The sequence below is a fragment of the Oncorhynchus kisutch genome, linkage group LG14 (genome assembly GCF_002021735.2).
Source record: "Oncorhynchus kisutch isolate 150728-3 linkage group LG14, Okis_V2, whole genome shotgun sequence".
NCBI classification, from domain to species: domain Eukaryota; kingdom Metazoa; phylum Chordata; class Actinopteri; order Salmoniformes; family Salmonidae; genus Oncorhynchus; species Oncorhynchus kisutch.
In genome coordinates, this window is record NC_034187.2 from 33,105,350 (window position 1) to 33,124,790 (window position 19,441).

General features: G+C 44.4%; 1 protein-coding gene and 1 long non-coding RNA gene across 5 annotated transcripts in view; one reads left to right on the forward strand and one right to left on the reverse strand.

The window, feature by feature from the left end:
• Nucleotides 1–3,826, reverse strand: part of tfb1m (transcription factor B1, mitochondrial) — a 45,297-nt gene extending 41,471 nt beyond the window's left edge. Inside the window, exon 1 of one of the 4 annotated variants that reach the window (XM_020500968.2) lies at nucleotides 3,738–3,826. The gene's annotated coding sequence lies outside the window, so the exon portion shown is untranslated. Of the gene's footprint in view, nucleotides 1–3,718 lie in introns of all 4 variants that reach the window. The other 3 variants (XM_020500970.2, XM_020500967.2, XM_020500971.2) reach the window with 3 other exon arrangements.
• Nucleotides 3,225–18,756, forward strand: LOC109903944 (uncharacterized). Its single transcript, XR_002257095.2, has 3 exons — nucleotides 3,225–3,398; nucleotides 17,462–17,578; nucleotides 18,139–18,756. It is a non-coding gene; the product is annotated as an uncharacterized LOC109903944 (long non-coding RNA).
• The last annotated feature ends 685 nt before the right edge of the window (nucleotides 18,757–19,441 follow it).

A 19,441-nucleotide genomic window follows, 5' to 3' on the forward strand; every position in this document is an offset into this window, starting at 1 on the left:
CTTCACTGACACTGAGATACACAAAAGTATGTGGACACCCCTTCAAATGATTGGATTCACCTATTTCAGCCACACCCGTTGCTGACAGGTGTACAAAACAGAGTACACAGCCATGCAATCTCCATAGACAAACATTGGCAGTAGTATGGCCTTACTGAAGAGCTCAGTGACTTTCAATGTGGCACCCACCGTCATTGGATGCCACCTATCCAACAATTCAGTTAGTCAAATTTCTACCCTGCTACAACTGCCCTGGTCAACTGTAAGCGCTGTTACTGTGAAGAGGATACGTCTAGGAGCAACAACGGCTCACCCGCGAAGTAGTAGGCCACATGAGCTCATAGAACGGGACCGCCGAGAGGAGAAGCACGTAGCGCAAAAATCGTCTGTCCTCGGTTGCAACACTCACTACGGAATTCCAAACTGCCTCTGGAAGCAACATCAGCACAAGAACTGTTTGTCGGGAGCTTCATGAAATGGGTTTTCATGGCCGAGCAGCCGCAGACAAGCCTAAGCTCACCATGCACAATGCCAAGCATCGGCTGGAGTGGTGTAAAGCTTGCCGCCATTGGACTCTGGAGCAGTGGAAACGTGTTCTCTAGAGTGATATATCACGCTACACCATATGGCAGTTCGACGGACGAATCTGGTTTTGATGGATGCCAGGAGAACGTTACCTGCCCCCATGCATAGTGCCAACTGTAACGTTTGGTGGAGGAGGAATAATGGTCTGGGGCTGTTCTTCACGGTTCAGGCTAGGCCCCTTAGTTCCGGTGAAGGGAAATCTTAACGCTACAGCATACAATGACTTTCTAGACAATTCTGTGCTTCAACTTTAAGGCAAAAGTTTGGGGAAGGCCCTTTCCTGTTTCCGCATGACAATGCCCCTGTGCACAAAGCGAGGTCCATACAGAAATGGTTTGTCGATCGGTGTGGAAGAACTTGACTGGCCTGCACAGAGCCCTGATCTCAACCCCATCAAACACCTTTGGGATGAATTGGAATGCCAACTGCAAGCCATGCCTAATCGCCCAACATCAGTGCCCAACCTCACTAATGCTCTTGTGGCTGAATGGATGGAAGTCCCTTCAGCAATGTTCCAACATCTAGTGGAAAGCCTTGCCAGAAGAGTGGAGGCTGTTATTGCAGCAATGGGGGTGTAATATAGTGTAGTCTAGTTTTATATGCACCATCCTAGCAGTGCAAAAACTCAGGAAGTACATTTTCTTAGAAATATAACACAGAATATCAGATCTCAACAATGATTGGAGAAGTGTTCAACATCACCAGTAGGCGTATCTACCAAATCCTTATGATGTTTTCATAAGTGCAACGTGACTGCAAGAGACGGTTATAATGTCTGGCCAAAATACAGGACAAAAGAAATCTAAATGAGTAGAGTTTGAATGTGTTGATAAGATTACAAAAATTGACAGCTTAATATACACTGCTCAAAAAAATAAAGGGAACACTAAAATAACATATCCTAGATCTGAATGAATGAAATATTATTATTAAATACTTTTTTCTTTACATAGTTGAATGTGCTGACAACAAAATCACACAAAAATGATCAATGGAAACCAAATTTATCAACCCATGGAGGTCTGGATTTGGAGTCACACTCAAAATTAAAGTGGAAAACCACACTACAGGCTGATCCAACTTTGATGTAATGTCCTTAAAACAAGTCAAAATTAGGCTCAGTAGTGTGTGTGGCCTCCACGTGCCTGTATGACCTCCCTACAACACCTGGGCATGCTCCTGATGAGGTGGCGGATGGTCTCCAGAGGGATCTCCTCCCAGACCTGGACTAAAGCATCCGCCAACTCCTGGACAGTCTGTGGTGCAACGTGGCGTTGGTGAATAGAGCGAGACATGATGTCCCAGATGTGCTCAATTGGATTCAGGTCTGGGGAACGGGCGGGCCAGTCCATAGCATCAATGCCTTCCTCTTGCAGGAACTGCTGACACACTCCAGCCACATGAGGTCTAGCATTGACTTGCATTAGGAGGAACCCAGGGCCAACCGCACCAGCATATGGTCTCACAAGGGGTCTGAGGATCTCATCTCGGTGCCTAATGGCAGTCAGGCTACCTCTGGCGAGCACATGGAGGGCTGTGCAGCCCCCCAAAGAAATGCCACCCCACACCATGACTGACCCACCGCCAAACCGGTCATGCTGGAGGATGTTGCAGGCAGCAGAACGTTCTCCACTGCGTCTCCAGACTGTCACGTCTGTCACATGTGCTCAGTGTGAACCTGCTTTCATCTGTGAAGAGCACAGGGCGCCAGTGGAAAATTTGCCAATCTTGGTGTTCTCTGGCAAATGCCAAACGTCCTGCACGGTGTTGGGCTGTAAGCACAACCCCCACCTGTGGATGTCAGGCCCTCATAACACCCTTATGGAGTCTGTTTCTGACTGTTTGAGCAGACACACATTTGTGGCCTGCTGGAGGTCATTTTGCAGGGCTCTGGCAGTGCTCCTCCTTGCACAAAGGCGGAGGTAGCGGTCCTGCTGCTGGGTTGTTGCCCTCCTACGACCTCCTCCACGTCTCCTGATGTACTGGCCTGTCTCCTGGTAGCGCCTCCATGCTCTGGACACTACGCTGACAGACACAGCAAACCTTCTTGCCACAGCTCGCATTGATGTCCCATCCTGGATGAGCTGCACTACCTGAGCCACTTGTGTGGGTTGTAGACTCCGTCTCATGCTACCACTAGAGTGAAAGCATCGCCAGCATTCAAAAGTGACCAAAACATCAGCCAGGAAGCATAGGAACTGATAAGTGGTCTGTGGTCACAAACTGCAGAACCACTCCTTTATTGGGGGTGTCTTGCTAATTGCCTATAATTTCCACCTGTTGTCTATTCCATTTGCACAACAGCATGTAAAATGTATTGTCAATCAGTGTTGCTTCCTAAGTGGACAGTTTGATTTCACAGAAGTGTGATTGACTTGGAGTTACATTGTATTGTTGAAGTATTCCCTTTATTTTTTTGAGCAGTGTACATACATAGCACTTAAACATCTCGCAGGAAAAAGCTAGGGCCACCCATAAAATGCGAGACAATTGTTTGGTTATGGGACAAAGGGCCAAAATGCAGGACTGTCCCGCACAAACCGGAACATGTGGACACCCTCCTAGACCCTCCCCTGGACAAAATGAAGAAAAAAACTAAACCCTGCCCCTGATTGAAATGTTTAAATAGCACGACCTCCGCCATTTTTATCCGAGTAACAATTGTGTACATTTCGACCGCTCCCATAAGCGTTTTCATAATTTACAAGTATCGACTGATTGTGACTCAATGCTGTTGCTAGAAAATCGAGCAATCAGTTATCAATAACGTTCCTCTACTCAGCCTCGACATAAGAGAATGGAGCGTTCGTCAGGTAACCGTCAACAGGCAACGTGATACATTGTAACTAATGATTCTCAGTGTGACCATGAAGAGATCTTGCTCTTAATTGAAACCAGTTTCTAAACTAACTTTGCTGAAACTGTAGCTAGCAACGCAAAACGTGTAACCATGTACCGTTAGCTATACTAGCTAACTAGCCAGCAGCATGTAGCTACGTTTTCCTTGTTTTTCGGTCAAAAGCCTCTGACCTGAAACAGTTACAACATATTTAGGTTCACTCTACTCGTCCGTGCAATATGACTGCTAAACGTAAACTTTAAACCACAAGCCTAGAAAGGTAAAAGCGTTAACCTGATAACACGTTTCTCACCACGTTGATGTCCTTTCCTGAAATATTGCTTTCGTCAGGAAACTGGCAGGTTGACGTCCAATGGGATTGCTTCTGCAACCAATCAATTGGGGAGAGGCGGGACTTCAGTTTCCCTTTGAACGTCCACATCTTGTTGACGTAATGATAGGTTATGGGCAACAGAGGGAAGGATGCATTTTGATAACAAGTTTGACATACTGTATAATTCAAAAGAGAAATAAACTATTTTCACGCCACTTCGATATAGTAACGAACCAGAAGTTACTTTTTCGTAACACGTTAGGAAAATATGATCATTAGGTTAAGGTTAGAAAAGGGAAAAGCGAAAATGTTTTTCATAACCTGCTACGAAAATCCTTTCCGGTCATAGCTGAGCGAAGTGCCATGAAATGTCTGTCCCTAATCCAAAAGTGTGCATTACATACAATATACATTATCGATTGATGTATTCCCTGGAGAACAATTAAGTGTTCTGCCATGATTTCTCATCATCAGCATGTTTGATCTGTCTGCTATTTACAACTGTGGACAACATTGACTCATCTTTGTGGGTGGGCATATAACGCGAACGTCTAGCAACCCAAAGATGTTTTGAAATAAATAAATAAATATTTGACAGATGCATGGTGCGCAAAGCGGAACAGATTTTGACATGTTTATTGTCTACATTCATAGTGATGCAAATGCACCACTACTGTATATGCATGAATCAGACATGGGATGAGAATGGAATATATTGTGATCAAATTTTCATGCAGTGCTATTACTATTAAATGTAACATTGTATTGTACTAACAAATTACATCATAAACAGCCCTTTTTGAATGTCCCTGCAGGCAGAAGCAACCATTTATGGATGAGTACAGTTATACAGTTATGGGAAGATGCATAATTTCAACATTTACTCGGGAACTTATTATGAAGATTTCTTATAACATCTTGGTATAAACATCATTATAAATTCAGCTTCAGACGTTACAACACATTCAAATAATTACATTATCCTCTCAGCAAGATGGAGCTACTGTAGAAGAGAGATTCATCATATCAGGTTTTGACTAAGGAGGATCCATTGTGCACACGCAGCTGTTGGTTATAATGAACCCTTTGGCCCTGAGTCCCTCATCTCCCTGACGGCTCTGTTCACAGTACAGGGAGGGTCAGGGTGTCACCAACTCTTTTTGTTGAGATGGAAACGCTCCCCTCGAGGGTCTGTAAATGAGTGGCAGTTACAGATCCCTCTGTGGCTGACCTTGCTGAGAGGAGAGAGACAGTAAAAAGCAGTCTGTCTGGAATGCTGCTGCTGCTATGGAAACAAGTCGACCAATCACAAACTTCAAAGAATGCTTCATATGGACCTACTGTCTTCCCTGTCACTCCCGGAAAGTCACCTTTCTGACAATTTATTCTGTTAAAATGCCATTATTTAATTAGCATTGAATAGCATGGGACAAATCAGTGCTCTCCAGATTGATTAAAATGTGCACATTTTTCAAAGACTTGAATCAGCTTTTTGCTGCAATCTAATCATTATGCCTTTGACATTGGACTGCAGAACGCCTTCCAGAACCGAGACAAGAACTGAGGGCCCCGGTCAGAGACCATGTCGACTGGTAGTCCATGGATCTGAAAGACATGCTGCACCATGAGCTGGGCCGTCTCCTTGGCAGAGGGTAGTTTGGGGAGAGGAATGAAGTGGGAGGCTTTGGAAAACCGATCCACCACAGTCAGGATGGTGGTGTTGCCATCAGATGGGGGAAGAACCGTGACAAAGTCCAGGGAGATGTGGGACCAGGGACCAGCCGGAGCTTGTCGAGGAGTCTTATTTTGTGCACATACCGTGCAAGCGGCGATGAATGCGGAGACGTCAGGGACCATGGTGTGCCACCAGAAGCATTGTCGCACAAAAGCCAGGGTCCGGCGGGTGCCCGGGTGGCAGGCCAGCCTGGAGGAGTGGGCCCACTCCAGGACCACGGAGCGGAACACGTCAGGCACGAACATCCAGTTATCTGTACCCCCCCGGGGTTCAGCGTTCTGTGCCTCCTGGACCTGTTTCCCTATACCACAGTTGAGTGCCGTCGCCAGGCATGAGGTGGGAAGGATGGTCTCGGGCTCTGGAGTAATAGCTGTGGGGCTATAATGGCGAGACAGTGCATCTGGCTTGACATTCTTGGATCCCGGACAATATGAGAGAGAAAGAAGTTGAACCGTGTGAACAGCAGGGCCAATCTAGCATGCTTGGAGTTGAGGCATTTGGCGGTGTGGAGATACTCCAGATTTTTGTGGTCGGTCCATACGATGAACGGGTTTTCCGCCCCTTCCAGACAATGCCTCCATTCCTCCAATGCCATCTTCACTGTGAATAGCTCACGATTTCCCACATCGTAGTTTTTCTCAGTGGCGTTGAGGCGATGGGAGAAGAAGGCACAGGGATGTAGCTTCATGTCCAGGGAAGAACTCTAGGACAGGACCGACCCCACTCCTAGATCAGACACATCGACCTCCACCACGAACTGACGGGAAGGGTCAGGATGAACCAGGATGGAAGCAGTGGTGAAGCGGTGTTTGAGGTCCCGGAATGCCCAGTCAGCAGCAGGGGACCACGTGAACGGAACCTTGGGAGAGGTGAGTGCTGACGGGGGAAGCTATGGTTCCTTTTGGACACTCCCGGGTTCCATTTGGACACTTCCATTGGAGATTATGTACCCCAGAAAGGGGATGGTGGAGCGATGGAACTCGCACTCCTCTGCCTTAACAAACAGCTGGTTCTCCAGGAGGCATTGAAAAACCTGTCGGACGAGGAGCACATGTTCTTGAGGGGAGTTGGACTCTTGGTCATTTTGTGTCCTCTTGTCCTTTAAAAGATCAGGCTCCACCATCCCTTTTCTGGGGTACATAATCTCCCGTCGGAGTGTCCAAATGGATCCCGGGAGTGTCCAAAAGGAACCCTAACTTCCCCCTGTCAGCACTCACCTCTCCCAAGCATGGGCTTGGGAAGCGGTGACTCAGCCGTCTTCGGCAACTCAGCCGTCTTCGGCGACTCTCGGGGAAGTTCGGGAAGCCTCGAGTTCTCTTGGCAACGGGATCGTCGGGAACTTCCGGGATGAGTCGGAGGTAAGGTGGAATCCCTGGACGTGCGAGCGAAGTCAGATTTCCTCTCCCTCTGTCGTTGCAGTAGATGCCCATTGATTTGGATGGTCAAAGCGATGAGAGAATCGAGGTCCATGGGTAAGCACCCGAGCAGCAATCTCGTCCTTGACCTCCCCCGAGACGCTGTGCAGGAACAAATCAAACAGTGCTTCCTGGATCCAAGCACCCTCCGCTGCCAACTTGCTGAAATCCACCGCATAGTCGGCCACACTGCAGGAGTCCGGAGTCCGGGCTTCCGGGAAGGTGGAGTGACCGATGAGATGATGCCACTAGCAGCTGGGTTACTGAGGGTCTGTGGGGTTACCACTGTGATAAGCTGCCTCCCAGACAACCCGCAGAATTGTTCCATTACTAAACCTGGACAGATCATTTCTAGTCATTAGTCTCAAATCAAAGTCGAGTCCCAAGTCTTGAGGCTCCGAGTTCGAGTCAAGTCTCAAGTTATTTTATTATTTTATATCAAGTCGAGTCTCAAATCATCAAATTTGTGACTCGAGTCCAAGTCATGTGACTCGAGTCCACTCCTCTGTGTAAAAATATTTCACAAATTAAACCATAATACATGTATATGTACTAATATTACTAATATATGTACTAATATTTCACAAATGAATTCATGATATGTAAATATGTTCAACATAGCTCACAAATAGAACCATAATTTGAACAAATGTAGAATGATTTGTGAGCAAATGTTAAGAAATCTAACATTTACAACTGTGGAATGTGCATTTGCACATTTAAAAAGTGCTTGTGGATCTGTATTCTGTGCTTGCAGAATTTTTCCCCCTCCTGTCAATGTATTACAATCCACAAATGTGGCTTCAGATTAATCGAATAGCTCCATTAATTGGGATGATCTTTGTGTAACATGATGAGCAGAGTGAGGCAGTGTCTCATTCTAGCTAGAATAGCTATTTAATAAATAAAAACTTCATGAAATGTGAGTAACGTAACGTTATTTATTTGACACAATATGTTGAAATGTTCAACGAATGCCTTTCATATCAATGTTAAATATGACCATGCAACGCCGAGTGTGTGCTTTCAATATCAGTCTACTAGCCAAGCTAGCTAACTAACGTTGCACACTACCGATAGCTAGCAGGCGATCTCGTCAGCTGTTTAGACTAACAACAAGCTAGTTAATTATTAATTCAGGAATGTGTCACTTATAGTATACAACAAATATAAATGCAACATGTGAAGTGTTAGTCCCGTGTTTCATGAGCTGAAATACAATATCCCAGAAATGTTCCCTTCACATAAATAAGCTTTTTATCTCAAATGTTTGTTTACATCCCTGTTAGTGAGAATTTCTCCTTTTCCAAAATAATCCATCCACCTGACAGGTGTGGCATATCAATAAACTGATTAAACAGAATGATCATTACAGAGGTGCACCTTGTGCTGGGAACAATAAAAGGCTACTGTAAAATGTTCAGTTTTGTCACACAACACAATGCCACAGATGTCTCAAGTTTTGAAGGAGTGTGCAATTGGCATGCGGGCTGCAGGAATGTCCACCAGAACTGTTACCAGATAATTTTATGTTCATTAAATTCAAACGCAGATTAAATCACAAAGACCAGAGATGTTTTCCAATGCCTCGCAAAGAAGGGTGCCTATTGGTAGATGGGTAAAAAAAGAGAAGATGCAAACACTGAATATCCCTTTGAGTATCAAATTAGACTTTGCATGGTGTATCACTACACCCAGTCACTTCAAAGATACAGGCGCCCTTCCTTACTCAGTTGCCGGAGATGAAAGAAACCGCTCAGGGATTTCACAATGAGGCCAATGGTGACTTTAAAACAGTTACAGAGTTTAATGGCTTTGATCGGAGAAAACTGAGGATGGATCAACAACTTTGTAGTTACTCCACAAAACCAACCTAATGGACAGAATGAAAAGAAGGAGGCATTTACAGAGTAAAAATATTCCAAAATGTCACATCTGCTCCCACTCCCGCTCCCACTCTCCGGTGCTTGAGGTCACCAGTTCACTCATCATTACGCACACCTGCCAACATCGTTACGTGTACCTGCACTTAATTATGGGACTCACCTGGACTCCATCACGTCATTTACCTCCCCTATATCTGTCACTTCCCCAGTTTCATTCCCGAGTCTCAGCATTGATGTTGTTATGCTTCTCCTGTTCAGACGCTGTTCTTGTTTTGTTTCATGTCTATTTATTATTAAATCCACACCCTGTACTTGCTTCTCGTCTGCCAGCGTCTATTGTTACAGAACCGTTACACTAAAACATACATCCTGTTTGCAACAAAGCACGAAAGTAACACTGCATTAAAATTAAGCAATTCACTTTTTGCCCTGAAAACAAACTGTTATGTTTGGGGTAAATCCAATACAACACATGACTGAGTACCATTATCCATATTTTCAAGCATAGTGGTGGCTGCATCATGGTATGGGTATGCTTGTAATTGTTAAGGACTGGGGAGTTTTTCAGGATAAAAAATAAAATAATGGAGCTAAGCACAGGCAAAATCCTAGAGGAAAACCGGGTTCAGTCTGCTTTCAACCAGACACTGGGAGATGAATTCACCTTTCAGCAGGACAATAACCTAAAAAACAAGGCCAAATCTACACTGGCGTTGCTTACCAAAAAAAACTGTGAATGTTTTGTGGCCGAGTTACAGTTTTGAATTAAATCTGCTTGAAAATCTATGGCAAGACCTGAAAATGGTTGTCTAGCAATGACCAACAACCAATTTGGCAGAACTTAAAGAATGTTGAAAAGAATAGTGGGAAAATATTGTACAATCCAGGTGTGGAAAGCTCTTAGAGACTTACCCAGAAAGACTCAAGAATGTAATCCCTACCAAAGGACTTCTACAGTGGTGTGAATACTTATATAAATGAGATATTTCTGTATAAAATGTTCACTTTGTTATTATGAGGTATTGTGTGTAGAATTTTTTTATTCAGGCTGTAACTCAACATAATGTGGAATAAGTCAAGGGGTATGAATAACTTCTGAAGGCACTGTACCACAATATGTGCAAAGGAGGATAGAGGATAGAACTTAAAAGTATTAATGATTTAAGTATTAACTAATCATTTATTTTACACATGGCAATGGGTGACACTAGCACCCCTGTATAAATGGCCCATTTTGTGAGATTATGATTTAAAAAGCCAGTACTTTTTACATATCAGACCCTTTGAAGTTATAACTTTATTTGCAACTGATTTGATATGATATGTATCACAACTGGTCGTGATTGGGAGTCCCATAGGGCAGCGCACAATTGGCCCAGCGTTGTCCGGGTTGGGCCGCTGTAGACTGTCATTGTAAATAAGAATTTGTTCTTAACTGACTTGCCTAGTTAAATAAAAGTTAAATAAAATAAAAAATGAATCAAATAAATATGCAGCAGAGGAGCACGAGACATAACAAACATAAAAACCACAAACATAAGGATACTGAATAACAATGGGCTAGTGCATCAGCCATGGGCTGACAGCCACCAATATAAATATGTACAACGTTAGCAGCGGCACAAAAGTATGGCGATAGTACAAAGTTACATAACATGCTGACCAAACCAGACACGCGCTTCAGTCCGCTTGCTCCATCGCACTCACGTTGATTTTGTTTACCCACACCAGAAGCGATCAGGCACACAGGTTGAAATATCAAAACAAACTCTGAACCTATTATATTAATTTTGGGACAGATCAAAAAGCATTAAACATTTATGGTAATTTAGCTAGCTAGCTTGCTGTTAGCTAGTTTGTCCTGTGTTATAAACATTGGGTTGTTATTTTACCTGAAATGCACAAGGTCCTTAACTCCTACAATTAATCCACAGATAAAACGGTAAACCAAATTAGTTTCTCTTCATCTCTCTTCCTTCCTTCAGGCTTCTTTTTCTTCTTTGGTCTTTATATGGTGGTTGGCAACCAACTTTACAGAACCCACCAGGTACAAACCTAAATCCGTAAACATGGGCACCCTCATAGATATTATCCTGACCAACTTGCCCTCCAAATACACCTCTGCTGTTTTCAATCAGGATTTCAGCGATCACTGCCACATTGCATGCATCCGCTATGGGTCCGTAGTCAAATGACCACCCCTCATCACTGTTAAACGCTCCCTAAAACACTTCTGCGAGCAGGCCTTTCTAATCGACCTGGTTCGGGTATCCTGGAAGGACATCCCGTCAGTCGAGGATGTCTGGTCGTTCTTGAAAAGTAATTTCCTCACCATCTTAAATAACCATGCCCCTTTCAAAACATGTAGAACTAAGAACAGATATAGCCCTTGGTTCACTCCAGACCTGACTGCCCGCGACCAGCAATAAAACATCCTGTGGCGGACTGCACTATCATCGAATAGTCCCCGCGATATGCAACTGTTCAGGGAAGTCAGGAACCAATACACGCAGTCAGGCCAAGGCTAGCTTTTTCAAACAGAAATGTGCATCCTGTAGCTCTAACTCCAAAACGTTTTGGGACACTGTAAAGTCCATGGAGAATAAGAGCACCTCCTCCCAGCTGCCCACTGCACTGAAACTAGGTAACACTGTCACCGCTGATAAATCCACGATAATTGAGAATTTCGAGAAGCATTTCTCTATGGCTGGCCATGCTTTCCTCCTGGCTACACCTACCCTGGCCAACAGCTCTGCACCCCTCTCAGCTACTTGCCCAAGCCTCCCCAGCTTCTCCTTCACCCAAATCCAGATAGCAGATGTTCTGAAAGAGTTGCGAAACCTGGACCCATACAAATCAGCTTGGTTAGACAATCTGCACCCTCTCTTTCTAAAATAATCCGCCGCCATTGTTGCAACCCCTATTACCAGTCTGTTCAGCCTCTCTTTCGTATCATCTGAGATCCCTAAAGATTGGAAAGCTGCCGTGGTCATCCCACTCTTCAAAGGGGTTGACACTCTAGACCCAAACTGTTACAGACCTATATCCATCCTGCCCTGCCTTTCTAAAGTCTTCAAAAGCCAAGTTAATAAACGGATCACTGACCATTTCGAATCCCACTGTACCTTCTCCCGCTGTGCAATCCGGTTTCAGAGCTGGTCACGGGTGCACTTCAGCCACGCTCAAGGTACTAAATGATATCATAACTGCCATTGATTAAAGACAATACTGTGCAGCCGTCTTCATGGCCAAGGCTTTCGACTCTGTCAATCACCATATTCTTATCGGCAGACTCAACAGCCTTGGTTTCTCAAATGACTGCCTAGCCTGGTTCACCAACTACTTCTCTAATAGAGTTCAGTGTGTCAAATCAGAGGGCCTGTTGTCCGGACCTCTGGCAGTCTCTATCGGGGTACGACAGGGTTCAATTCTCGGGCCGACTCTTTTCTCTGTATATATCAACGATGTCGCTTTTGCTATGCATACGATACCATTCTGTATACATCTGGCCTTTCTTTGGACACAGTGTTAACAAACCTCCAAACGAGCTTCAATGCCATACAACACTCCTTCCGTGGCGTCCAACTGCTCTTAAACGCTAGTAAAACTAAATGCTTGCTCTTCAACCGATCGCTGCCCGCACCTGCCCACCCGACTAGCATCACTACTCTGTACGGTTCCGACTTAGAATATGTGGAAATCTACAAATACCTAGGTGTCTGGCTAGACTGTAAACTCTCCTTCCAGACTCATATTAAACATCTCCAATCCAAAATCAAATCTAGAATCGGCTTCATATTTCGCAACAAAGTCTCCTTCACTCACGTCGCTAAACATACCCTCGTAAAACTGACTATCATACCGATCCTCGACTTCGGCGATGTCATTTACAAAATAGCCTCCAACACTCTACTCAGCAAACTGGATGCAGTCTATCACAGTGCCATCTGTTTTGTCACCAAAGCCCCATACATCACCCACCACTGCGACCTGTATGCTGTAGTCGGCTGGCCCTCGCTACATATTCGTCGCCAGACCCACTGGCTTCTGGTCATCTATAAGTCTTTGCTAGGTAGAGCTCCGTCTTATCTCAGCCCACTGGTCACGATAACAACACCCACCCGTAGCACATGGTGCAGCAGGTATATCTCACTGGCCGTCCCCAAATCCAACACCTCCTTTGGCCGCCTATCCTTCCAATCCTCTGCTGCCAATGACTGGAACTAATTGCAAAAATTGCTGAAGCTGGAGACTTATATTTCCCTCACTAACTTTAAACATCAGCTATCTGAGCAGCTAACTGATCGCTGCAGCTGTAAATAGCCCATCCAATCTACCTACCTCATCCCCATATTGTTTTTATTTACTTTTCTGCTCTCTTGCACATCAGTATTTCTACTTGCACATCATCATCTGCACATCTATCACTCCAGTGTTAATTTGCTAAATTGTAATTACTTCGCTACTATTGCCTATTTATTGCCTTACCTCCACATGCCATTTGCACACACTGTATATAGACAGTGTGTTTGACTGTACGCTTGTTTATTCCATGTGCAACTCTGTGTTGTTGTTTGTGTCAAATCAAATCAAATCAAATTTATTTATATAGCCCTTCGTACATCAGCTGATATCTCAAAGTGCTGTACAGAAACCCAGCCTAAAACCCCAAACAGCAAGCAATGCAGGTGGAGAAGCACGGTGGCTAGGAAAAACTCCCTAGAAAGGCCAATACCTAGGAAGAAACCTAGAGAGGAACCAGGCTATGTGGGGTGGCCAGTCCTCTTCTGGCTGTGCCGGGTGGAGATTATAACAGAACATGGTCAAGATGTTCAATGTTCATAAATGACCAGCATGGTCGAATAATAATAAGGCAGAACAGTTGAAACTAGAGCAGCAGCACAGTCAGGTGGAAGTTGAAACTGGAGCAGCAGCATGGCCAGGTAGACTGGGGACAGCAAGGAGTCATCATGTCAGGTAGTCCTGGGGCATGGTCCTAGGGCTCAGGTCAGTTGAAACTGGAACAGCAGCATGGCCAGGTGGACTGGGGACAGCAAGGAGTCATCATGTCAGGTAGTCCTGGGGCATGGTCCTAGGGCTCAGGTCCTCCGAGAGAGAGAAAGAAAGAGAGAAGGAGAGAATTAGAGAACGCACACTTAGATTCACACAGGACACCGAATAGGACAGGAGAAGTACTCCAGATATAACAAACTGACCCCAGCCCCCCGACACATAAACTACTGCAGCATAAATACTGGAGGCTGAGACAGGAGGGGTCAGGAGACACTGTGGCCCCATCCGAGGACACCCCCGGACAGGGCCAAACAGGAAGGATATAACCCCACCCACTTTGCCAAAGCACAGCCCCCACACCACTAGAGGGATATCTTCAACCACCAACTTACCATCCTGAGACAAGGCTGAGTATAGCCCACAAAGATCTCTGCCACGGCACAACCCAAGGGGGGGGGGGGGGGGGGGGGGGGGGGGGGGGGGGGGGGGGGGGGGGGGGGGGGGGGGGCGCCAACCCAGACAGGATGACCACAACAGTGAATCAACCCACTCAGGTGACGCACCCCCTCCAGGGACGGCATGAGAGAGCCCCAGCAAGCCAGTGACTCAGCCCCTGTAATAGGGTTAGAGGCAGAGAATCCCAGTGGAAAGAGGGGAACCGGCCAGGCAGAGACAGCAAGGGCGGTTCGTTGCTCCAGAGCCTTTCCGTTCACCTTCCCACTCCTGGGCCAGACTACACTCAATCATATGACGCACTGTGTCGCACTGCTTTGCTTTATCTTGACCAGGTCGCAGTTGTAAATGAGAACTTGCTCTCAACTGGCCTAACTGGTTAAATAAAGGTGAAATCAAAAATACATAAAAATGACTACAACTTATCAGAGTGTGGACCTAAGTTAATCTGTCAATCACCCACATGGGTATATGCTCCTAAAAACCTATGAGGAGATGGGAGAGGCCGGACTTGCAGCTCGTTGAGCGTCACAAATAGAACCAATTTCTATTTTAGCGCCTCGCCACGCAGATGCTCGACGCCCGCGAGCAGTGTGGGAGCACTCAAGAAAAGGAGGCAAGTGGACCTCATACTGAAACCCAAGCCAATAGCACACGTTTGCTGTTCCTGATTACTTGTTAAACTCTTTCCCTGTGTGTGTGTGAATGGATGACTGGGTGTGTCAATGTGTGTTGATCGGTGCATGTAGTGTTTCTGCCATCATTATGCAGTTTTACATATTCATAAGCTTGATCAAGTTGTCACAGATTTACTTTTAATTGGTAATTTCGTACTTCAAAACATTTTCTTGAGAACAATTATCCGATTATCTTGAACCATTATCCTAACATGGCCTGTGCGTTGTTCTATAATTAAACCCTCACGTAATTATTGTCAGGTTAATCATTTTTACTGATAAAAGTCTTTACAGTATGAGTAGAATAACTTTGCCCCTTCAACCCAATGGTGCAACACAATACAAAGAGGGATTGTACTGACAGTAATCAAACACGGAATACATGTCTCAAATCAAAACATTGAATCAAATCAAATTGTATTTGTCACATTCGCCGAATACAACAGGTGTTGACCGTACAGTGAAATGCTTGCTTACAAGCCCTTAACCAACAATGCATTTTTTTTTTGAAAAGTGTTAAGAAAGTATTTACTAAAATAAAATAAAATAGAAAAATAACAAATAATTCAAGAGCAACAATAAAATAACTAACGAGGCTACATACAGGGGGTACCGGTACAGCGTCAATGCGTGGGGGCACCGGTTAGTCGAGGTAATTGAGGTAATATATACATATAGGTAGAGGTAAAGTGACTATGCATAGATAATAACAGAGAGTATAAGCAGCGTAAAGGGGGGGTCAATGCAAATAGTCCAGGTAGCCATTTGATTAGCTGTTCAGGAGACTGATGACTTGGGGGTAAGCTGTTAATGTTAAGAAGCCTTTTGGACCTAGACTCGGTGCTCGAGTACTACTTGCCGTGCGGTAGCAGAGAGAACAGTCTATGACTAGGGTGGCTGGAGACTTTGGCAAATCCGTAAGCATTATCCTTTGTAGTGCCTTGTGGTCAGAGACCGAGCAGTTGCCATAACAGGCGGTGATGCAACCAGTGCTCTCGATCTGAGGACAAATATTTTCCTGACCTGACTAGGAAACAACATATTAATAAAGGATGCAAATGACTTGGCTAGCTAGCTAGCTACATGGAGCAGAAAACAGCTAGCTGAATTTCTAACGTTTTAATGAGATAATGTTACAATATCTTACCTCCACCCCAGTCAGGAAAGAGTGCCTTGTCTTGCCCTGGTTTTGCCCTAGAAAGCCTATGTAAATGAAGATCACCAGAACGGACAAACCAACATTTGTAGACGGCTCTAAAATTAGTTTATTGCGATCAAGTTTGATCCCCACGGTGAATTATTTTATGTTCTCTACAAATCGAGATTCACTGAGATCCAAAAGTACTGGAAAAGTGACACATTTGTTTATTGTTTTGGCTCTGTACTCCAGTACTTTGAATTTGAAATGACACAATGACCATGAGGTTAAAGTGCACACTGCTTTAATTTGAGGGTATTTTCATCCATATCAGGTGAACGTTTACAAATTACAGCACTTTTTGTATATAGTCCCCCCATTTTAGAAGATCAAAAATATTGGCACAAGTTCACTTATGTGTATTAAAGTAGTAAAAAGTTAAGTATTTGGTCCCATATTCATAGCACACAATGACTACATCAAGCTTGTGACTCTATGCATTTGCTGTTTGTTCTGGTTGTTTCAGATCATTTTGTGTCCAATAGAAATTAATGGTAAATAATGTATTGTATCATTTTGGAGTCACTTTTATTGTAAATAAGAATGTTTCTAAACACTTCTACACGAATGTGGATGCTACCATGATTACGGATTATAAAAATAAAAAAACGAATTATTTAACATTTATTTAACGAGACAAGTCAGTTAATTTAATTTATTAATTTATTTACAATGTTGGCCTACACCGGCTAAACCCGGACGACGCTAGGCTAATTGTGCGCCGCCCTATGGGACTCCCAATCAAGTCCGGGTTGTGATACAGCCTGGATTCGAACCAGGGTGACTGTAGTGACGCCTCTAGCACTGAGATGCAGTGCCTTAGACCGAATTGTAAATAATGACACACAGATCGTGGTAAACATTACAGAATAAAGAAACAAATCTCACTCCGTACAAATAGATCCTTTTTGTGTGGATTAGTGACGCTTTTTAGGATCAATATTCAAAGTGCAAATTACATTGCTATTCTTAAAGTACTACATGGAATAGAAACCCTACATAGCCTAGCCACATAGCAATAACAATGAACAACACAGCCATTTGAATTTCCATGTTGTCAGGGTAAGTACATGTTTCGTTACTTATGTTATATAATGACTCTGAACTATGGGTCCATCGGAATTCCCAAAGACCATTCAAAAATCAAATCAAATCAAATGTTATTTTATTTGTCACATACACATGGTTAGCAGATGTTAATGCGAGTGTAGCGAAATGCTTGTGCCTACACATTTCTTAGTTGTATAGGCATTGTTTAATTGTGTTATACAGTGCAAATGGATAACTCGTATGGATGATACCATTTATCTCCCTCTTTGATTTCAGGAGTACCAGAAGTGTGGGTAGTCATCATGAGCCTGATGATTGGAACAATGATGTATGCTTTGATGGTGGCCAGAATAACTGCCATAGTGACCAGCGTCAGCAAACGCATAATATAAGGTAGTGTTACACATTCGTCTCTTAAACACCGGAGGGCAGTATGAGCATGATGATAAGACGAAGCTTTATTGTTGCCACTGGTGGATGTGCTGTCTCTCTCAACTTTACCCATGCGCTCTGTCCACTAGCTCATGACGACAAGATTCACATGGGTTTCTCAAGACTTATTAAATACCTTCCCTCGGGTGTCTACTCCAAGCAACCATGCTAGCACAGATGATAGCTTATTGTGTGTGTCTGTGACTGTGGTGCAGGTTCACAATGTGATCCTGCACCCCAGGATCATCAGCCACCTGGAGAACAGATACCAGAGCAAGTGCTTCGACGAGAACGCCACCCTCATGGAGCTCTCAGCACATCTCAGACGGGTCCGAACTGGAATGACATCCAAATAATGAGCTTTTACAACACTGTTAACCCAACATGAAGAACAACAAACTGCTAGAGTTTTGCACTGACGCATTTTGTGATTTTGGTCTTCCTCCGTATCTGGTTTTCGTAATGGATTTTGTATTAAATGAGTCACTTCATTTCTTATGATGTGTGTTTTGTCTCAACAGGAGGTGATCAGCTACAACTGTGCCAACCTCATTTCCAACATGCCGTGCTTAAAGACGCAGACCCCTTCATCTCTGAGCTGCTGGAGGTGCTGCAGTTTGAGATTTACCAAACAGGGGGCCTGATCATCCACAGGGGGTTTCTGGGAGACTGCATGTATTTCATCGACAGGGGTACCTTTGAGGTAGAGACCTTCAAATTCACCAATAGACTGTCTGATGGAGACTTCTTTGGAGGTAGTTTCGACACAGCATCACGGACGGCACCACTATCAAACTTTAATCGGTGTTGGTGGGGTATAAGTAGTGCCTCACTATTTGACTTTGTGGACCAAGTGTCTAAAATGGTGGTAGCTCATCCAAAACAAGTAAGGTTGTACATCTGATTGGTTTTGTAATGCACATGGATCATTAGTATTCTAGATCAGAACTACTAGACTGATCTTTTTATATGAAACAAGATAATGGGGCCTGTAGATGAGATAGAGCTGATGAGCTGTTGCATATAGTGCGGCTCATGTATGGCACTCTGTTTTAATAGGGAAATTATAGTGAAAGAAGATTTCCAGTTGATTGTGTGTGAATAAAATAAAAAATGTGTGCTCATTAAATAATAAGCCGAATGTGAAAACATCAGTGATTCTTTTGTTGTTGTGATTTAGAGTTTATAGTAACATGTACAGGGTTGCAGATGTAATTACAGGGTACAGTGACATTATTGAGCTCCAACAATGCAGGCCAAAGTGAAATAAAACCATACAAATAAGAATAAATAATATATACATTTTAACAAATGTGGCAATGAAGAATATCCATTGGAGTGGGGGCAGGGTAAATGGCCGGTGGGGGGCGGGGGGTGCTCATATACTGACAATGCTCATATATCGCCCGCGTCTGAGTGATGGATATGCGGATGAACATGGCTCGGGTGGCTGGAGTCCCTGATGGTCTTCTTGGCCTTCCTGTGACACCTGGTGCTGTAGGTGGCCTGGAGGGCAGGCAGTGTGCACCCAATGGTGTGTTCGGCTGAGCGTACCACCCTCTGTAGCGTCTTGCAGTCAGTGGCGGTGGAGTTGCCGTACCAGGCTGTGATGCAGCCCGATAGTATGCTCTCGATAGTGCTCCTGTAGAACACTGAGGTCGCACGGGAATAGGCTGAATTTCTTCAGCATCCTGAGGTTGAGGGGTCGCTGTCGTGCCTTCTTTACTACAGTGTACTTGTGGTTAGACCGTTTCACCATTGAGACCTGCACGCAGAGGAACTTGACGTTTTCTACCGTCGCCACCCCAGCCCCGGTGATGAGGA